We start from the raw sequence: 22,449 nt of genomic DNA on the forward strand, positions 1-22,449 counted from the left end.
TGGTCTTTGCCCGCCCATTACCTCCTGAGGCAAACATTTCTTTTCATGTTTCTACCTCCACTTCTGCTGCCATTGGCACTTCAAACAATCCTATGGCTTTTAAATATCCGTGTGCCTGTATGTCCACGCAGGTGAGTTTTTTCTTAATCTGAAAGACTCAGGGCTGGCTACTGAGCAACTCACTGATTCTTTCTGATATCAAGATCCAAGTTTTCCACAGCAACTGCCACTTCAGATTTATCCCTAATTCCTGGCGTGTCTGCCATTATTACACTGGTGAGCCACAGTTAAACCTGACCTTCCAAATGCTAGTACTTTCTCCAGAAGATAAAATTAAAATATTTGACAGCAGTGAGTTCATAAAGATGAGCTTATGTACACTACTAAGGAGCAGAAAGCAATACTAGAACTAGATAGATTCATTTGTCAAAGGGTATGTGAAATTGCAGAAGAAATTGAAATTTTGAAAAACTATCATTGAAAAAGTAATCTCATTGGCAACATAATGATGTAGCATCTTAGAAGTAGTGTTTGGAGATATCATAAAAGAAAATTTTCCCTAATAAATGTTAGAAAATATTAATAAAAGAATCTTGAGAAATGTGAGACACAGTGAAGGCTAGATGTTTGGAAACAAGTATGTTTTATTGAAATAATTCACCCAATAATATCTGCTTCACTGGGTAAAGATAGAAAAGGGATTTTTACATCCCACTGCAATGTATTAATTCTGAGTCTATTAAAAAGTACATTTAGTTCCCAGGTTCTGGCTATCAAAATCTCATCTCCCTAGACTGTCTTTTTAAAAAAGGAGAAAGAGAACTAACTTATTGTTGTTAATTGGAAAAGCAACAAAAATAAATTTTAAAAGAATACAAACCTTCTGCCTAAGAACACAAGATCCACTATTTGTTCAATCAAGGAGGCAAAAGTCTGTGTGAATTCATGAAAATAAACATCTGACCTCGAGTGACATGATTAAATCTATATGCCCATAACTACAGTTCATTGAGGATGAAAAGCAGGTGACACTGGTTATTGGCATGATTAAATGTAGAGCACTTAGCAGTATGAGATGGATGAAACACATGTGTGCACACAGACATGTGGGGTGTGTGTGCATGTTGGCAAATGTTTACGGTTGCTGAAATTGGATAAAATGTTTCTGGAAAAGGGCTCAAAGACAATCACTAAGGTGGGATGGGAGTTCATGAGAATTAATGCGAGAACACAGTGGTAATAAGTGGCTTGGTGCATTTTCAGGAGAGAGTGAGCAATACAATATTCAGATATTCTATGAGATGGGCAGAGCTTAGTGAAAAGGACTCTAGGCAGAATGGTGAATGCAGTTGCAAGATCCATCTATGTTGTGATCTTTTTCTATGAGGCCCTACTTAGTACAAGTACCTAAAGGCATTGATAGAATATGGTCTAGTCCCACTAGAGCCACAGAAGAGCATTCTGATCAGCCCAGCAGTGTTCTCCACTATGGAGGGGAAAGGGGATTGAGCTGGAGAGACAGAAAGGCAGGGTTACCCTCAACTAACATCATGGGGATAAGAATTCCACTGGACTAACTGGACAAGAGAAGGAGAAGTGGGAAGGGGAAGCTCCCTCATCTTCTAGGTTCCCAAGTATCTGGCTTGAGTGATGGAGTTGGTATCAGCATCATTAACATAGATACAGGGGGAGCAGGTGTGAGGAAGGACACTAGATCAATTTGGAATATCTTGATTTGTGCCTATGACAGCCACAATTGGAGATACCCAGTGGGTAGCCTCATTCTAGATGTTAACAGTCTCTTAAAGCCTTATCCTCAAGGTCCCTATAGCTGGCATTCCAGAAATTTTCTCAGCTTACAGATGCCTGCTCCCATTAAGCAGACAATTCAGAAGATTTGATTCTAAAACAGCTCTAAGATTGTTCTAAACAAAAAGTCTTTCAGAGAGAAAAAAGAATTAGATGACATATTCAAGAGCCATGGAATAATATACTATGCCACTGAAGGAAACTGGCCACACCCTTATCACAGACTGTAGGGCCTGCCTGCCCTTGGGTTGCATGTAGTGCTGGAAGCTTTAGCCAGTAAACATACAGGACACCCAGTTAAATTTGCATCACTAAAAAAATGCAACATTTGGGACATATTTATACTTTAAAAAATATAATATTTGGAGCACAAACTGAAAACTCTATTGTTTATATGAAATTCAAATTTCACTGGGTATCCCATATTTTATCTGACAATCCTCACTGCTATGCTATCTGTGTGCACTCCTGCATTAGTGATCAAATGATCCTTTTCTCATAGGAAGGCACATACAAAGCTATTTAGACATTAAATATGGTTTCCTGCACTTACCTTAGAAAAATAATAACAGCAGTGTATTTATACAGGGCATTTGGGATAATTCTCTAAAAACACATTTCTTTCACGTTGCATGAAGACATGTATTATCATGTCTGCACCGATGCAGTCAATAACTAGAAATTTCTTTTAAATATAAGCAGTATCTTAAGGTACAAAACACATATGACTATATGAAATGTTAAGTCCAGGTCCAGTTTTTATAGCAATGAGCCTATCTTATCCATAAATATTTTAGTTAAATCATAAACAGGGCCCTGATCCATCAGAACAGCCTCGTTAGTTCCACAGGTTGAAGAGGGCAATTCTTTGTTTCTAGCAGCCAAACCTTCCCATTTGGTCACTGCCTCTTATGGGTTGGGTTTAGACAAAGGTATGATCAGACCCCTAAGTAACATTTCATAAATTTTCATGGCAAAGGCACTCTAACTGGAAGAGTCATGATATACTTTCCATGAATAAATGGTAGATGACTCTTAAGACCAAAGCTGACCTGTTATTTCATTGATTTGTGCAATTCCTTTTTAAGCTAGGGAAGTATTTTATATATAATATATATAAAACTCATCACAGTTGAAAGAATGGACTGACCCCATCTGACACAAACCAGGACTGTGAACTCCACTGTGGCTGCTGATCTGCCTTGACTGACGTACTGTTTTAACTGGAAATGAAGAGTCAAGTTAGACTGAGTTTTCACCTCCTGACTGGGATCAGTGGACGTGGCCCAGATGGCACAATTGACTTCCAACCATTTTACATGACACTGAAATTTATTTAGAATCTGTTCATGAGATTAATATACGCACAAGTGTCATGAAAAATACTAAGTGCTATGCGAACGCAAAGTGGCATTATTATTATTATTAGGGAAATCTGCCACCCTTCCTGGGGATTGTGATGATAAGTAGGTTTGAAAAAAACAGGAGCACTATCCACATGGTACTGCAGATGGGACTTCACTTCATACTCCTGAATCCTGAGGAGGTGGGAGTGGAAGACCAAACAAATACGTGACCTTTGGCCCATCGAAGGCCAAGTCAATGGGCCCAAGGGCTTTTACCACCAGCGAAAAATGTTGGGAGAGACAACAGTGCTGCCAGGCAATCTTTTACAGCAGGTGCAGTTTGGGAAAAGTATGATCTCAAAACACTAGTGGATGCCTATTCTCACCTCCCCCTCCCATGCCAGCCTCCCTCCGGCTCTTCGCTCCCAGCTGCAGCAACCCTCCTCTGGTGTGCCCACTCCTGTCAGCCCCCAGCACTACCTTCCTTCAACACACAGATCAAGTTCTACCGAGTGGGTAAAACTTTCTTACCAAGCCTGCAGACACCAAAATCTAAGAGCACTACAACTTATATTGTTCCCTAGTCATACTTTCATTTAGTCAACAAACATGCATTGAGCACCTACTATGCGCCAGTCACTGTTGCAGGTGTTGGGGACACAGCAGTGAAGAAAACATACCAAAAAATCCCTGGCCTCATGGAGTTTAAATTCTACTAAGAGAGACAACTAACATACAAGTAAATAAATAAAGGTTTTTTAAGTGCTGTGAAGAAAATATATTCGTTATTTAAAAGAAAAAATATATCTCATGAGTTATCATGTAACTTCTGTGTCATCAGGCAGCTATTTGACCTTTGGAGGGTTTCGATTTTCTCACCTCTGTATGAGAGAGATGTAAGATCTATTTCTGTTACAGAATGTTGCATCCACCAATTAAAGTTTAAAACAATTTTAATGACTGATATATACAGTTTTAAAACAAAGATTTAAGTTTATTTTTCAGTATGACCTAAACATCAAGGATAAAGTCAACATTACATTTAAAATTAGATCACTCTCTACTCAAAAACAAATTTGTGAGCATATAAACAATATTTGATAATTATTGTTTTGGTATACTATTAAAACCTGATTTTTGTTCAAGACCTTTAATCAAAATAAAGAAGTTTCATTCTAAAAGATAGCTAGTGCATATTTCCAAGTCACTTTTAGGAATCCGTCCTTTTTAATCACAGATGTCTTAGACTGAAAACCCACTGTATTTCCTCATAAAATGCTGGGCAAGTAGATTCTGTATCTACAATCTTGAGTGGCTGAAAAAGAAAAGAAATGCATTCCTCTTTCCTCTTCCATAAGCAGAGTTATGGAAGTTCTGTAACTCTGATCTATGAAAACCCTTTGGCCATCGCTTTTGGCAGCTTGCTGGTGATTGATGCCACTGCCTCCCTACTCCTGAGAAGTCAGCCGTTTGCCCGACCCCAACCAAGAAAGCTATCAATAAAAACTAGGATGCGGTGTGATTTGAGGAGGGAGAAGAAGCTTCCGTCCCCCAGCATGTCCTCCCTGAGACCAGTGTCTGCATTTCACAATTAATGGCCTCTTCTTTTGTTAAACCCTATAGATATTCCTGGGAGGTTAATTAGGAGGAACTGGAGAGGGAGGGGTACTCCATGAGGACCCGCTGGCTAGAGTGTGTTTGATAGGCCGGCTGCTGGTGAGCGAAAGGACAGAGTCCAAGGCCGCATGTGAAACATCTTTATAGTAATTCTCCTAAAATTGGAATGTGAAATGAAAACAGGTAGTGGAATAAAGGAGGATGAGACCTCAGAGAGCAAGGGGGGAGAAATTTTAAGTGTCATTTGACTAGGACTGCCCCTTGCCAGCCGCAACTCTGTCAAGACAGACTGTTTGGGTTGGCATTTTGTTTTTCTGACACCCTGGTTTGCAGTAATTGGTGACTGTCTTGACCAACCTAACTAAAAATTAAGGTTTAAAAAGAAAGCAATTGTCCAATGTATGATTCCTAGATTTCTGGGTAAAAGTGAAGGAATGAGGGTCCATTTTTACTACCATTTCTCCCACATTAAATTGCTAATTTCTCTCCTTCTGCAGGCAAGGAGCTAAGTGGCCTATTGCAGCTTTTCTCTTATTTAAGCCACTGAGATGCATGGCAGGCAGCTTTCACTTTTTATAGAAGCATTATCCTTAAAAATTTCCATATTCTCAACTCCTAACGCCACTGAAACTAATTGTAACAATCTGAATGTTTATAAAAATAATCCTTTTTTCCTCTCTCTTTAAGCACAGTAACTACAGATTTTCAAAACAGAAAGAAATAAAGCATTTTATTCAGTACTAAATTGGTTACATTCCATTTAGGAATTCGCTGTTAGCAGTGCAGTCCATGGGATGTCAGCTCCTTATGGAGAGAAGAAATCAATTTAGCAATGAACCTGGTTTGGCCAAATGGAATGACACCTTGACACTGTGGGAAATCAGCTGTCTTCTTTGTGTTTTACTTTGTTTTCCAATACAATGACCTTTTGCCAGACAGGTAAATGACCTGTCTGGTGTGTTATAAAGATTGCCAAATGCAACACATTTTTAAAATATCAGGTATAGAATGCCAAATTTACTCAAATAATTTCTATTCCTCCTCAAATGTTGGGAGTTCAAAGGGGAGAAAGGGCAAATGAGAAACAGGAAGAATAAAATAGCTCTGTTTACCACATTTAGAGATTGTATCTTAATTTCCTGGACAAACACTGAAAGATTCAGTGGTTTTAAATTGATAAATAGATCTCTTAGAATTCTTCTTCTCCTTGCTCAAATTCATGAAAAGCATAATCAATAAGCTTTGCAAATAGGTTCATTGAGAAAGAAAAGAAACAGGTCATGCTCAAGAGGAGGGTCCTTAGTAGTCAATAAAAAGACAATTCCAGATAAGATCAATCATTACAAACTAATAAAATAACAAGGAATAATGGAAGTGACTGAGGGCTAAAACAAAAGTGATAATTAACAACACTCAGGAAACATTTGGGACAAAAAAACAAATATTTAGTACAATGGTAGCCACTTGTCAATTATGAGAAGTACAAGTGAAGATTAGGATTCATGAACCATAATATGTTTGCACTAAATTATATTAAAATAAAGTAGAAAAATAATAAACACCACTATTATGGACTGAATGTGTACCCTCAAAATTCATGTTGAGATCCTAGCCTCCAATGGGACAGTGTTATAAGAGGTGGGGCCTTTTGGGAGATGATTAGGTCATGAAGGCACAGCCCTCATGAATGACATTAGTGCCCTTTCAAAAGAAATGCCAGAAAGCTCTCTTGCCCTTTCCAACCTCTGAGGACACAGTGAGAAGACAGATATCTAGGAACCAGGAAGCAGGTCTCACCAGACACCAATTCTTTCTGCATCTTGATCTTAGATTTCCCAGCCTCTAGAATGGTGAAAAATAAATTTCTGTTGTTTATAACCAACCAATCTATAGGGTTCTGTTACAGAAGGCTGAATGGACCAAAAACCCACAAAATTTGTAAAAGTCACACATAATAGCAGTGGGAGATTTTTACACACCAATTCATCATTGACATACATAAGAATATAAAATATCTGAATAATTTGTCAATAAATATAGTGAGATAAACACGTTTTGAGCTCTGTGACCTAAGACAATAGACATTCTCTTTAAAGAGTCTAAAAAACTTGCATGACATTTACTACGTGTAGCAGATGTAGACTTCGGTGATTCGCCAAGAAAGCATTATTAATGGTATGCATGCCCTTGTATGTCCCTTCATACATTATTTTTGGGCTTGGCTGTGTGACTGGCTTTAGTCAATGAGACATTAGCAAGTGTGATACTAGCAGATGCTTGGTAAATGCTTATACATGGAGGCTCTATTTTTGGAACTCTTAACTCTTAGACTACTCCCTCTCAGATCTCAGCCACCATAATGTAGGAAACACTGGCAATGCTTCCTAGCCATGTAAAGAGAATATAATGAAGTAAAGCAAGGATCCAGCCTATTGGCCCCAGCAAAGAGCTGGTACCAACAACCAGGCTTGGAAGAGTTACTCCTGCCCTGGTTGAGCTGCCCAGCTGGTGCTGCATGGAGAGTGATAAGCTGCCTCAAAAAGCCCTGTCCAATTTGCAGAATTTAAGCAAATAATTATTGTTGTATGAATCCAATAATTTGGGGGTGAGTGGTTATCTGAATCATCAGAGCACAAACAATTTAAGTTATTCTGAAAAACTGTAATTGCATAAGTTATATTCAATGACATATGAGATCAAATTGAAAATGAACTTTGAACCAAGAAAAAAACAAGAAATTTGAAATGTCAAAAACCACTTTATAAATTACTTATAAGCAAGAGTTAAGTTTTAAATCAAAGGATTTAGGAAATAAAAACAATAAGAATGATATATATACAAACTAATGAAATCAATAAATATAAAAGGATTGAAATAATACCAAGTATGTTTTTCAGCCACACTGGAGTGAAATTAGACCTCATTAATAGAAGGAAATTTGGAGAAGCCACAAATCCCTGAAAATTAAATAAAATACTCCTAAATAATCAATGGATCAAAGAAGAAACTGACGGACTAGAAAACACTGAGATGAATAGTAACGAAAACACAACATAGAAAAACTTTTGGGGCATCCCTAAAGCAATCCTTACAAGGGAATTTGTAGCTATAAGTGCCTTTCTTATTAAAGAAGAAAGATCTTAAATATATTACCTAACCCATTACCTTCAGAAACAAGAAAAAAGAAGAGCAAACTAAACCCAAAGCAAGCAGAATGAAGGAAACAATAAAGATTAGTGTGGAAATAATAGAAAGACAACAGAGAAAAGCAATGAAAACAAAAAATGGTTCTTCTGAAAATCAACAAAACTGACAACCTTAACCTGACTGACCAAAAAAAGGGAGAGAGAGAAGACTCAAATCATTAAATTCAGGAATGAAAGAGACTTTACAGAAGCATAAATGCTTTTAAGGGAATACTCCGAACAATTGTATGTTACCAAATTAGATGACCTAGATGAAATGGTCAAATTACTAGAAATACCCAAACTGCCAAGACTGACTGCAGAAAAAACAAAATTTGGATAGTATACTAACAGAAGACTGAGTTAGTAATTTAAAAACTTCCCACGAGGAAAATCCCCGACCAGATGACCCCACTGGTAAATTCTACCAAATGTTTAAAGAAGAACTAATACCAATCCTTCACAAACTGTACCAAGAAATAGAAGAGGAATGCTCTTTGACACATCGAGTGAGACCAATATTACCATGACACCAAAACCAAAGGCATGACAAGAAAACTCTAGACCAATATCTCCTAGGAATGCAGACACAAAAATCCTCAAGAAAATACAGACTGAATTTAGCAACATGCAGAAAGGATTATACAGCATGACCAAGTGGGATTTATCCCAGGAATATGAGCTAGGCTCAAAATATGAAAATCAATCAATGCAATACACCACATTAACAGAAGGAAGGAATCAGTTACAGGTCCCAGAGGGGGTTACAGTTAAGAACTCAGCCCACCACCTTATAAGGGGCCTCGGCTGGGGCAGGGCTTTCAGCTGCTGGCAACACTTCTACATGCTGTTAATGAACAGTTACCTACACTGTAAATGCATAAAGATATAATTAAAATATATACTAGTTTCAGCATAGTGGTTACTTCTGGGGAAGAAAAGGAAACAGAACAGGCAGAGGCTTCCAATTAATTCCATAACATTATTTCTTTAAAACTTTTTCTCTTAATATAACAAATGTTCAAATCTACTGTGCATAAATGGATATTTGTTAATATAGGAAATATTCCATAATTAAAAAAGAATGAGAAGTATTGAAATAATGGTTAGCATTAGGTGGTATAACTATATCTGATTCCCATTTTTTTGATACACTTATATATTTTTTCAAATTCTTCCAACCAACATGAATTTATTTTATAAAAATAAGTAATAATAAATAATAAATGTGATTTTCCAAAACATATCACTACCAGTCATTTACTTAAGCAGAGAGCTTTTGAAAATGAACCAGTATTAAAATCTCATTTTGGTGTAAAATCTCCACAGGTATTTTTAATAGTTCAGGGCGGAGAAATGCTTTTTTTAACACAAGCCAAAATTTAAATGAAATTTGGACATATCCAAACTATAAGTGTTAGTCAGGAACAGAAATGCAAATAAATTACAGCTATAATAGTTATTCCTGCCAATTAAAGTCCTTTTGAAAACATGACCTAATATAAACCAAGATTATCTGAATGGGTTTATTCAAACTATTACTGTAAATTACTCTGTGAAGCTATAGCTAATGATTAATAGATTTTTTGTAGAGCTGGGACATCTAACTCAATAGTTTCCAGATTTTCTAGAACTTTCTCTTCATATTAAATAACATGCAAAAAAGAAGTATGGAAGAGATCACACAACAGAAGCACTCTGTCTGAAGTAGGGGCTGAGTCCTGAGTTCCTGCTTGGTCTGCAGATTCCACCCTCTCTACCACCTTTTAACCTCTCTCTCCATCAATGGCTCCTTCCTCTCTGAATGCAAGCATCCTCAGTTGTCCTGGTTTCTAAGCATCCCTTCCACCCACATTCTCCCACAGCACAGTTTTCTCTACTGGCTGTTGCCATAGTTTTAACTGCCATTGCTTGTCACACCCTCTGTAGTCTTACCTCTGCCCTTACCATTCCCCTGAAACTACTATTGGTAATCATTACCCATCTGCAAACACATGGGACATTCTTCAGCCCTTGCCACAGAGTCATGTGATCACCCTATGAAAATCTCAGTTATCAACACTTGGTCTTCCTGCAGTATGGGAAGCTGTTGGCCCTGGGAAATTCCCTTAAATGTGTGGCTCCTCAAGGTCTTGCTCAGCACTTGTTTGTTTCACAGCCATTCCCACCCAGATGCTGGTGACTCCATGTCTCCTCACTAGCTGGCCACTCTCTCCTGAAGCTCCTGAAACACATTTGGGTTGCCCTGATCTCAAAAGCAACTCGAAGTCAACATACTCAAAACTAATCACTTTCCCTTCACGTAAACCCTTCCCCATGTCTTCCCTAATCACATAGATGCTATTGTGGGTTGAACGGTGTCCCCAAAAAGATATACAGAAGTTCTAATTTCCAGTACTAGTGAATGTGACCTTTTTTGGAAATAGGGTCTTTGCAGAGGTGATCAAGTTAGGATGAGGTCCTACTCAATTAGGGTGGAGCCTAATACAACATGACTAGTGTTCTCATAAGAAGAGAAACCACAGATGCAGACATAGACATATAGGGAAAATGCCATGTGATGATGGAGTCAGAGACTGGAGGGATGTATCTACAAGCATTCCTGTTCCCACACCTGTACTGTCCCGTCTGCCCCCTGGACCCTCATCAGCTCCTTCAATGTAGAGCCCTGTTTCCTAACACTGACAGCTTGCCGGCATGCAGGCTGAGGACTGGCCTCCATCACGGACTCCCTCCTGGAAGCCTTGGTGAGAGCTACAGCAGCTTCTGCACCCAGGCCCCAGCCAACAGCTCTGTGGGAGGCTCTGGCTACACACCCCTGTCCCCACATTTCCAGTGGGGTGAGTAACACACCCAGAAATATGGAGAAGTTAAGGCCTGTGGACAAACTTCGGCCAGTGAGAGACAAGAGATGAATTCTTCCCCCTTCTTCACCTCACTGGACTCTCCTGATGCACAGAGGTTTCTCAAGATCCATCCAGAGACATCCATATGACCAAGCCACTAGCTGTTTCCTACTAAAGCTGTGGCCGTCTTAGTTAGTAACACACCACACTGTATTTGCTGTCCTTCCTTCCCCTGCTTGTTTCTCAATTTCCCATACTCTCGATGCCCTGGGACTGACACCTCCCATCCCCAGTAAAGAGCTAGCATTTATGCTCCCCATTTTATGGAACCCAGGACAAAACAGCAAATTGTTTAAATGTAATTTTTTTCTCATATAAAAGTAGAGATAATGACAGTCTTCTCACAGGACCACCAAAAGTATTATGAGGCAATACCTGAAATAGTGCTAGAAAATGTTACTTACTATTATTAATAATAAATATATGAATATCCATCACTGTTTTTGCATTCCTCTCCCACTTTGATGGGAGAAGAGGGAACAGAGAATGTGTGTACACCTGATGTTCTCTTTTCTTCAATCCTTAGCTCTGCTTATTAAAAGCCACACTACTGCACCTTGTGTCACAGAAGCTCATTTATGCAGAAAAACACTTATTAAAACACCATTAGGAGGTTTACAGAGTCTCTGGGAGGACCCAAGAGTCAGGCTTGGGGGCTGCACAATGAGGAACAACATCCCCGGAACAGCCTGCACCACTGACACTGGACAAGACACCAGGGTGACAGACCCACCATCTTCCACCATCACGCCTGGCCTCCCTCCAAACTGGGCTCTGCCCAGCACAGGCTCTCTCCTAGTTCTTACTTGCAATCCAGCTCTTCCAGAAATTACCTGAATGACAGTGTGTAAGCCACTTGGTAACCACTTGCTACAGCTGCAAGGAAGTTGACTGGCTTAAGAAAAGGATATCCATAAAGTGGAAAATCCCCCAAATATTCAAAGGTCATCTGGAAGCCAGAAAGTGACAGATATGCTCTCTATATCTGTTTGAGGTCTTGTCCCAAACCAAATAAAATATAGTTCCAAGTAAAAAAGAAAGATAAAGAAAGGGGGGCTGGGGAACAATCTACCTATTAGGGGGATTACTGCAAAGTGTAGCTTGTGTCCAGGTGTTGGTGATGCTCAGGGACTGTGGGTGAACACTGGCTATTTTGTGAGTTGACCTAACAGCTCCTGCTGGGGTCACAGGGACACTTTGGGATGCCCCAGGTAAAGTGGGCTAATTGCTTGTAACTCCTGGTCACCTCTTTCTAGCCCTCAGTCACACAGTAAATAAAACTCAAAGTGAACAGAAGCAAATTCCACTTGCATTCAGCATTATTCATCAACCATTAGTTAGAAAGCTTCCAAGAAAACATTACTTGGTCAACAAGTATCTATAATATTAAGATGATAGGGTTTTTATTCTTAGAAGTTAAAATATTAGAAGCAAGAGAAAAAATCACTTCTATCAAGTACACCCATCCACTATACTGCCAATTAATTTATTATCAAACATAGACTCCTAGAATCATGGGTTATTGCCTTTCCTATGTTACAGATATAAAAAATAAGTCACCAAGGATTTAAAATTTTTCCTTCAAAATGTATATACCACTTCCCTCTTTTTAAAAGACTTTCTTTTTTTTAACAGTAGTTTCAGGTCAGCAGCAGACTCATAGACTCCAAGAAGGGACTAGAGGTTACCAAAGGGAAGGAGTTGGGGAGGGTGGGTGGTGAGGGAGGGAGAAGGACATTAGCACGCACAATATAGGGGGGTCACAGGGAAGACAGTACAGCACAGAGAAGACAATTAATGACTATAACTTCTTACTACACTGACAGACAGTGACTGCAGTGTGGGGGATGGGGGGTAAGGACTTGATAATCTGGGTGAATGTTGAAAGCACAATGTTGTTCATGTCAAACCTTCGTGAGATTGTATATCAATGATACATTAAAAAAAAGAGTAGTTTCAGGTTTACAACAAAATGGAGAGGAGGTATGGAGGTTTCTTATGCACCCCTTCTGCCTCCACATCCCCTTTCTTTTTATTCTCATTAACAGTGGTCCAAATCAGTCCACACTTGGATTATCACAAAAGCCCTGCTCCCTTAAGTGCTTTCATTCATTCATTCATTCATTCATTGAACAAGTATTACTGAACACTCACTGTATGTCACACCATCTCTTTCAGAAAGTTTTGCTAGAAAGAACAGAAGAGGGAGTGGCTTCCAGTAGCTGGAAGAGAAAGAGAGGAATAAGCAACTGTTTGCTTGTAAGATGGGAAAAATGACAGTATGCCAGTAAATTGGTAGGGATGAGTCCGTGGAGGCAGAGAAGTTCATGATGCGGCACTGAGCTGGGAAAGTGGCTGGCGTGATGCCCCGGAGGATTCAGACAGGATGGGGGCCTGGCCTTTCCTAGGACCTGGGAAGTGGGGTCTCCTGAGAGCAAGGCCCTTACCAGGACACACGTGCAGAGAGATGGGAAGGCACAAAAGCAGAGCTGGTGGATGTTCTCTTCTGGTAGCTCCTGGTCACTGGCAACACAGGGCACTTCAATTAACAGGGCTTTTCCTCCTAGTCCATTCATACACAGTTAGCAAAAGATGTTTGTTATTCAGTTTATGCTCTGATCATGGGAGTAAAATTATTTTCTTCAGTTTGGGTATCATCATGCTCAGTGAAGTGGGGGGACAGGGTCACCATGGAAAGTCTGAAGTTGAAACTACCGGCTCCTGCCACCAATCCACACCTTAGCCCTTCAAAGACCTGTGTCCTTTGCCAAGCTCACTCTGCTGTGTCCCGTTGACCTGGCTGCCAAAGGGGTTCTTAAGAAACACTTGGTTCCATCAAAGCACACATTATTTGTCATTAATTCATGAGCACGAAACTTGAAATTATATATCACTAGGTGCGAGATACGCATAACCAAAAAAACATAATTTTACCCCCATGACCAGAGCATAAACAGAGAATAATCACAATCTTTTGCTAATTGTATGTGAACAGATTAGGAGGAAAGGCCCAATTGGGTAAATGCCATAGGTGTGGCTGCTTTACCAGTGGCCAACAATTTGGTTAAACCAATTAATCAAAAAGCATTTAAATTAAGACTGATCTAGTTTAAACTCTGACACACAAAAAGGCACAACTTCTAGCTATCTGTTTTTATTTTAATGATCAATAAAAAATTGGTAAAAATGAAAATTTCTTTGAGAAAATGAGAAATTGATAACCAATAGATAGATATTCCCAGTCACTGGATTTTCCACATATTGATAATAATTTTGCTATAAAAAAACTTTTTTGCCTTTTTATTTATAATTGATTTTTAGCCAGTTATACATACCCTGTGTTTTATGAATTAGGGAGAAGCTGGAAATAATAAGAATGTCTTTAAAAAAGGAGACTGCTTTAGTAGATAATAGATCTTAGCAGGTAATAGAACACAATACAGATATTAAAACTGAAGGTACAGAAAAGCATTCACAAACATCCATTTGTGTGTGTGTGTGTATGTGTGTGTGGGTGGGTGTATGCATAGGAAAGGATGAAATTGGGACACCAAGTTGTTTTCTGTGAGTTTTTTCTCACCACTGGATTAATAGGATTATGAGTGCCCCCAGTGGGAATTTTCTTTATTTCTGCAATGAGAACATACTGTTTTTGTACAGAGACAATAGAAGAAACTTTAATCCACAAGCTTTGAATTTTTTGGAGATTTGGGGGTTTTGTTGTTTTTTGTTTTGATAACCTCTATTTGTCAGCCTTTAATTCCTAATTCAGTTTTAGTCCATGATGCCTGCTGGATTTGGCAATATATCTGGATATTTGTGTTTTAAATAGGATTATAATATATATACTATTAGTGACCTATCTTTTCACTTCACAGTATATTGTGGATATGTTTCCAGGCCAACAAACACACTACTATAATACCACTTACCATTACTTACCTAACCAGCACCCCATTGACTGCACTATACATTAGCCACAAGACTGAAAATGAACTACAAAATAAAATATCAAATACACTGGGGGAAAAAAGAAAAAATTAAAAATAAGTAAAAATGTTTATGTGTCCAAAAACAATGTAAAATGCCTAAAATTTACCAGATTTTAAAAATTATTGATGAGAAATATTCATTTAGAATAATTTCATTATTTTGATTACATTGTCACCACAACCAAACTTTGATTGAACTCTTTCCAAATTGGCTGAAGCCTAGTGGACACAGGGGGAACTCCAAGATTTGCAGTGAGGTTAGTCATTGGGAAGGAGGAAGGGAAGAGCAGACAGTTGGGAAAATCTTTTGGGGACATTTAGAATTTGCTTCATCAGTCCTAAAGTAAATCAGCCCTTATGTGGAGAAAAAAAAATACATGTATATTTGAGTTAAAAGGGCAGCACTGAAATTGCACTTTAAAAAAGAACTTGGATTCCACCTCGTCAGATGAATTCATGGTATTTTCCTAGACACTGGAAGGTTTTTATGAGCAGACCTTTTCGTGGCATATCTAGAAGTCTGAATTAAAGGATTGAAACTATGAAGAAAGACGAAAGATATTCAGGAGAAAAGACTTAAAAGAATCTTCCACTGTATGAAGAGTTACTAAGTGACGGGTAGTGACCAGCTGCTTTGCAGTCACTAAAATCCAAAAACAGATTTCAAGTCATACGAGAACTTCAGTTAGACATAAGGATACTTTTGGTTTTTTGGATTTCTGGCTATAGATGTTTTCATAGACCCAAGACAATGAGAAGAATTTATAAATCACCTTCCTTGGAGACTTTTTTCCCCTTAACCTGTGGTGAGGATGGTGAAAAATAAAGCAGGCAAGCCCTTGTCAGGTTGGCTTCCAGAAAGGACCAGAACTAAATGTTCTTGTTCGGGTTTCTCGTGTCCTACTGCCTATGGTCTCTGTAACAAAGGACTGTAATGGGAACCAATTAACTGTAAATACAGTGCAGACTTGGGCAATTAAAAAAATAGATTACACACATCCAGAGATTATACTCCAGCTATCAAATGATTATCAGGCACTGCCTACTTGGATTTACCAACACAAATTAAATTCAGATCCAACAGCCCTGAAATTTCTCCATTATACATCAGTTGTCATTTGCTGGTTTTTAATGATGTTCAAAAAAAAATAGCTGGCATATAGGTTGACATCACATATTTTACATTCGTATTCAAGCCAAATATCACCAGCTTTTAAAATTCAAGTAGATAACTAAATAAAGTAATTATGGTGATTTGACAAAGAAAGATAATATAATCTTTCAATTACAGTACATATAATTACACACATGCCTTTCTCTAAATATAAAGTCACGTAAAAATGGGTAGTTTTGCTCCTTAACAAAAGACTGATTTTTTAAAAAGCAGTCAAGCAACTTCTAAGTAAACTGATTATCTTTATTCAAGCTAATAGAGACTCTCACAGAGAAATTCCTGTCTGCCTCTGACTTGATTTTTCCTAAATTACTAAATTACTATCAAAGCTACTCTGAAAAAATCACTACATCATTACAGTCTCGTATTGTCATCTTACTGCCAAAGTCAGTGCAGACAGTGGCAAGCCAGAATTACAGACAGGCAGAAAGTCTCTCAGGGTCAGATTATGGAAGAGCATTTCCCAGCTCCACCTGCCTATGAAGAAAATCTCAACACCGGTGTTAGTAACTTCTTCAAAGACTTCCAACTATCAACTGAGAAGAATGGGTCCTGAAGGACCTGGGCCAATTTTAGATGTGTTCAGAGCACAGAAAAGGATCAGACATACAGCTTCCTCTTGACTCGCAGAAACTCTGGAGCCACACCGTAAGCAAATCTCTAGTGCACCCCTCAGGGCAATTTTCCCTGTAATGCTGGAGGCATCCTGCTTACATCACTGCTCCCCTACTTCTTCAAGTACACTGACCTGAAGTCCAGCCATTTGCGGGTTTGTCTAAGGGCATCTTTAACCCCGTGTGCCTTCTCTGCTTGCTGTCCTGCAGGCCTGAAGTGCCTGAATGCAGGTACCTCAGGAATGGCCCTTCACCTGTGGCAGGTATGAGGTGGAGTATAACCAGCCATGCTCTCCTTTTCGGTGGAAGCACTGGGTTATGTGTTCAAACTGGCCCCAGCAGCTTGAGCTCCAGGAGCCCATAGGGGTAACTTGTCCCTGAAATTCTCCATCTGCAGCCTCCTTTCCTTTCTCCTTCCCGCTTCCCTAGCCTTGCTTCCTGGGGTCTCCTCAGGAATAAACCTTGCACTGGAGTCCTTGTCTCAGGGTGTGCTTTTGGGGCAACGTAACTTGAGAGACACATGAGAAGAGCCCAGCGAGACTGGGCAAATAGAGGCATTTACTGACAGGCTTCTGTGAGCACAGAAAGAGCACAGCTGCCGCCAGGACTTGGGGAGGTGGAATCTGGGGCTGGACATTGCTAGAACTCTCTCTCATTTTCTCCGAGTGCTGGCCTCACCCTCCTAGACCGACCTCCTCTGTAGCTACAAACGAACCCCCAAGCACTCCCGGACCTTTTGCTGCCCAGCTTCATCGTTTTGCCAAGTCCCAGCTAAACTCAGCCTCAGGAAAGAACTGTAATCGGGTCCGCTTGGCTGATGGAAACACTCGTACCATGTTTTCCCCCAACAGGGGTGGAGGTGCTGGGACAGTCTATGTGGGACAAGTGCCCAGTCACATCAGGCCAAATATGACCAGAGAGGTGGATCTCTAAATCAATGGAACTTCCTAGACTATGTGCTTAGGTGGGTGGGCAGGGTGAGATTTTTCCTAAATTGAGGAATGAGGCTGTTCTCCCAGCATAGTAACAGCTAATATTTGTTAAATCTCTGCTATACTCCAGATGCTATTGCTATCTACCTATCTATAGCTATCTCTATCTCTATCCAATTTATCTTGTTAATTTTCATGACAACCCTCTGTGGTAGGAATTATCAGCATCCCCACCAGCTCCCACAGTTCAGATAAGGAAACTGAGGCCCAGGAATGCTAAGTTACTTGGCCAAGTTAAGCAGGAAGGTGTGGAGCCAGGATGGAGCCCAGCCTGTCAGGCCGTGAGGCAAGAAGCCCTGGGGGCAAGCCCACTGCCCACCGTCACTCCTCTCACCGCTGCGGTTCAGGGCATGGCATACTATGCTTACAGACAAGGCAGGCTTTATCACGAACACGGGAAATGAACTCAGAGGAAATAAGGTGTGGGGAGCTGGACAGACAGAGAGGCCATTGCTTCCTGGGGAACTGGTAAGGCCCTCCTGAAAGCCTGAGCATTAAGATGAGGTTGGGGTGATACAGAGGAAATCTTCAAAATTTAACCAACCAAGGGGTGCATCCTGGAAACAGCCTCCTCTGTGAAAATGAGGGTTTTGAAATGGCTGGGTGTCACCGCTGTTACATACAGTTCACACTTTCAAATCTTTATTTTGACATTTTATTAGAGGCCATAATATTGTCACAGATTGACAGTTTGTTGTCTTAGGTGTATAAAAAAAATATATCCTTCCCAAAAGGACAGCTTGGATTTCAAAGTATTGGACTTGTAACTATAATCCTCCTATTTTAGAGAAAACAATATCTGGCTCTTCAAAAAAAGATTTTCTTTTATTGGCTTTGTGCTATTTTCCTCCTAGGATTGTTATGGACATTCTGAAATGTCCAGATTAAAAAATCAATAATTAAAATTAAGTTTAAAAAATCAATAATGATGTAGAGGATTAATATTAGCTAAATATGTCATGAAATAAATTGATGTAAAGGGATAGGTGATCAGTAAACTCACTGGGGTAGCATCCATAAGAGTGAGCTCATTGAATGCAACACTGCAAAATAACTGCATGCTTCTTTCGCTCCTTCACCTCTTGCTACCCTGTTTGCATCCTCTGACTCTCCTACTCATTCTTCAACTATTCATTCTCATCGCTTCCCTTCCTTCCTTCTGACCACTTTATCAGTCAGCCAGACACACTTCCAAGTAGGCACTGTCATAACGTCTGGTTGAGGAAAATATTACAGCCTGTGTGTAATCCTCCCGTCATGCAGAGAATATGGAACAATTGTTATACAGGGAAGTGTGGCACCCACCCCACCCCCACAGCCTCTGCCTTGAGTGCTGCAGCCCTGGCAGCTCCCTGCTCTCCCCCAGGCTTCCCTGCTGTTCTGGGGACTTTCTGTGTGTACTCAGTGGAGGCACATACAGGCCCCCGATGGCTTTCTAATCCTTGATCTTTGTAGTGTGGGCCGAAGTGTGTGTGTGTGTGTGTGTGTGTGTCCCCAAATTAAACTGAGTTCTCCATGTGGCAAAGACCAAGTCATCTGCTCCTGACAAGTAAGGGCTGGGATATCTCCTTAAGGAACAGGCAACATGATGGACACATGCATCTCCCCTCCCTTCCCTTGGCCCGGTTTCATTCTGCAGATCTGAAAAACAAAACTTCCATTAAGAGACTGTCAGACTGAGGGATAGCCAGAGGCTCTATAATGCCAAGAGGAAATTTCCAGGTCTCCCACCATCCCATCATAAATCCCAACCAAGCCAAGCTAAGCTTCTGCTCCCCACTAAATATACTGAGTCTGTTAAGAATCGAACTGAAGGAAAATTTCATTTTCACAATCTCAAAGATACTCTGGAGACACCAAGGCTGGAAGCACAGAGAAATGAATCACCTATCGTATGGAGGAAACACAGCATTGCCCTCCCCACGGCAGTGCTGCGGCCCTGTCCCTGGGAGTGCTGGGCCAATCCCTGGAGTTACTAGAGTGTCAGTTATCAGTTTAACGCCTCCCAGCTCCTAATGCACCCTTCAGTAAATGATGGAATTCTTCTAAATAGTGCTCCTTTAAAGCAAGCACAATGTTAAACTTTCTGTGCAGGTGGTGCTAGGGGGACATCACAGGAGGACAAAGCACCCTGAATTCTGTCATGGGCCCAGGGTATGCACTATAGGCGTGACAACGTTCAATGGAGTCTGTCCCAGCCACAGACCCAAATGCTGTCCCTCTGCAACACTGCAGCCTCAGGCTGGTGGTCATCTTTGTGCACCAGAGCCCCTGGCCAGGCTATACCCACAGAAGGCCACCTGCTTGTAGCACCTGGACACTCCCACACTGAGGGCCTCCCTGTGGCCCTTCACTGTGGAAGGTGGGTTTCCTCCTACGTGTCCTTGCCACAGGGTGCTTATGCCCTCCTAACAGCCTGTACTGCAGAGGGCTGCTTCCTGCCCTCCTCGCAGCTGCAGACCAGCTCCAGCCTGGCTCTCCAGCAGCTTCCCTGCCAGCCAGGGGCTGAACCACACCTTCTCCAGTGAGGTCTTCACCCCTCCCAAGTTTGGGTATTCCTTCATCAGAGTGAGAGTACCGTGCAGAGTATCCCTAACCTTACTGTTACATCACAGCTAACCATTCTGTACTGAAGTTTCCCCTGTGGTCCACTGTGTCTTTTCTATCTTCCGATTAGAAACAGACCACGACACTTCATTCTCAGGAGATCTGGGGCTGACATGCCACCTGTTAGCATTTAAAATGTACCATTTCTTTGTATCACAGCTCATGACTCAAAAGCCCCTTAGGAGTTATGCTTATTTTTAACTAAATCACAGTGTTACATGATACGCTATTGAATATGGCCACAAATTCCGTGTGCCCCCTTCCAGCTACAGGTAAGTATAATTCTTGGTCCACCCCTTGAATTTGGGCAGGTAGTAACTTGTTTTGAATAAAAATGTGTCAGGAGGGCTGCTAAGTGATGTTCATGTTTAGCTCTTAAGAGGCCTTCCAGCTTCTGCTTTTGCCTTTTGCCCTCCTGCAATGCTGCTCCAATGCAGTCATAGACAAGAGGAAACCGGGGGAGCCCAAGCTACCAGTCAACACCTGCTGCCAGAAACATGAGGCCGTCATGGACCTTCTAGTCAAGCAGGTAATTCCTCACTGTACCCACATCTGTGAGCCCAGGGAAGCCACAGGGAACTGCCTAGCAAACCCGCACAAACTGCAGTTAGGAAACCAACTTTCAGGTCCATGTTCTATAACAATAGTTAACCAGAATATACATATTCTCATCATCAAATAATTCTTCTAACTTCTTAATTACTCAATAAATTCATTTGTGTTAAATACAGGAAGAAATTTATTTGGCCAAACCACCCATGATCCAGAAAAATATGTTGAAGTAAGACATCTGACCATCCTGTAATCCCTCTCACATCACCTCCCAAAAGGAAATGTGGAACACTCTACATAATGATTTGGATATCAGTTGTTTAAAATCACAAACTTCATATGGAGACAAATAAATATGCAGAAAGAAATCCATTGTTTACAGATCCATGTACTTATAAATAAGGACTATAAAAAGGTAAGGGAATCAAACACTACCCAAGAACAAAACCTCTGGACCAGATGGCTTCAGCACTGAATTTTATCAGAAATTTAGAGAAGACCTAATACCCATCCTCCTTAAAGTTTTCCAAAAAATAGAAGAGAAGGGAATACTTCCAAACTTATTCTATGAAGCCAGCATCACTCTAATATCAAAACCAGGGAAAGATACCACAAAAAAAGAAAATTACAGACCAATATCCCTGATGAACATAGATGTAAAAATACTCAACAAAATATTAGCAAATCAAATTCAAAAGTACATCAAAAAGATCGTACATCATAACCAAGTGGGATTTATTTCAGGGATGCAAGGATGGTACAATATTCACAAATCCAACAACATCCTTCAAGCTCTACTACAAAGCCACAGTAACCAAGACAATTTGGTTCTGGCACAAGAATAGACCCACAGATCAGTAGAACAGAATAGAGAGCCCAGATATAAACTGGCACACATATATGGCAAATTAATATATAATAAAGGAACCATGGATATACAATGGGGAAATAACAGCCTCTTCAACAACTGGTGTTGGCAAAACTGGACAGCTACATGCAAGAGAATGAAACCAGATTACTGTCTAACTCCATACATAAAAGTAAACTCAAAATGGATCAAAGACCTAAATGTAAGTCATGAAACCATAGAACTCTTAGAAGAAAACATAGGCAAAACTCTCTTGAATAGAAACGTGAGCAACTTTTTCATTAACATATCTCCTCAAGCAAGGGAAGCAAAAGCAAAAATGAACAAGTGGGACTACATCAAACTAAAAAGCTTCTGTATAGCAAAGGACACCATCAGTAAAACAAAAAGGCATCCTACAGTATGGGAAAATATATTCATAAATGACAGATCTGATAAAGGGTTGACATCCAAAATATATAAAGAGCTCACACACCTCAACAAACAAAAAGCAAATAATCCAATTAAAAAATGGGCAGAGGAGTTGAACAGACACTTCTCCAAAAAAGAAATTCAGATGGCCAACAGGCACATGAAAAGATGCTCCCCTTTGCTAATCATCAGGGAAATGCAAATTAAAACCACAATGAGGTATCACCTCACACCAGTTAGGATGGCCAACATCCAAAAGACAAGTAACAACAAATGTTGGCGAGGATGTGGAGAAAGAGGAATCCTCCTACACTGTTGGTGGAAATGTAAATTAGTTCATCCATTGTGGAAAGCAATATGGAGGTTCCTCAAAAAA

At 40.2% G+C, this 22,449-nt stretch overlaps 1 protein-coding gene across 8 annotated transcripts in view; it reads right to left on the reverse strand.

Annotated features, from left to right (window-relative positions):
- Window positions 1-22,449, reverse strand: part of NEK10 (NIMA related kinase 10) — a 210,851-nt gene that overhangs the window by 94,588 nt on the left and 93,814 nt on the right. The window lies entirely within an intron of this gene.

Source organism: Manis javanica, chromosome 15 (genome assembly GCF_040802235.1).
Source record: "Manis javanica isolate MJ-LG chromosome 15, MJ_LKY, whole genome shotgun sequence".
Taxonomy (NCBI): Eukaryota; Metazoa; Chordata; class Mammalia; order Pholidota; family Manidae; genus Manis; species Manis javanica.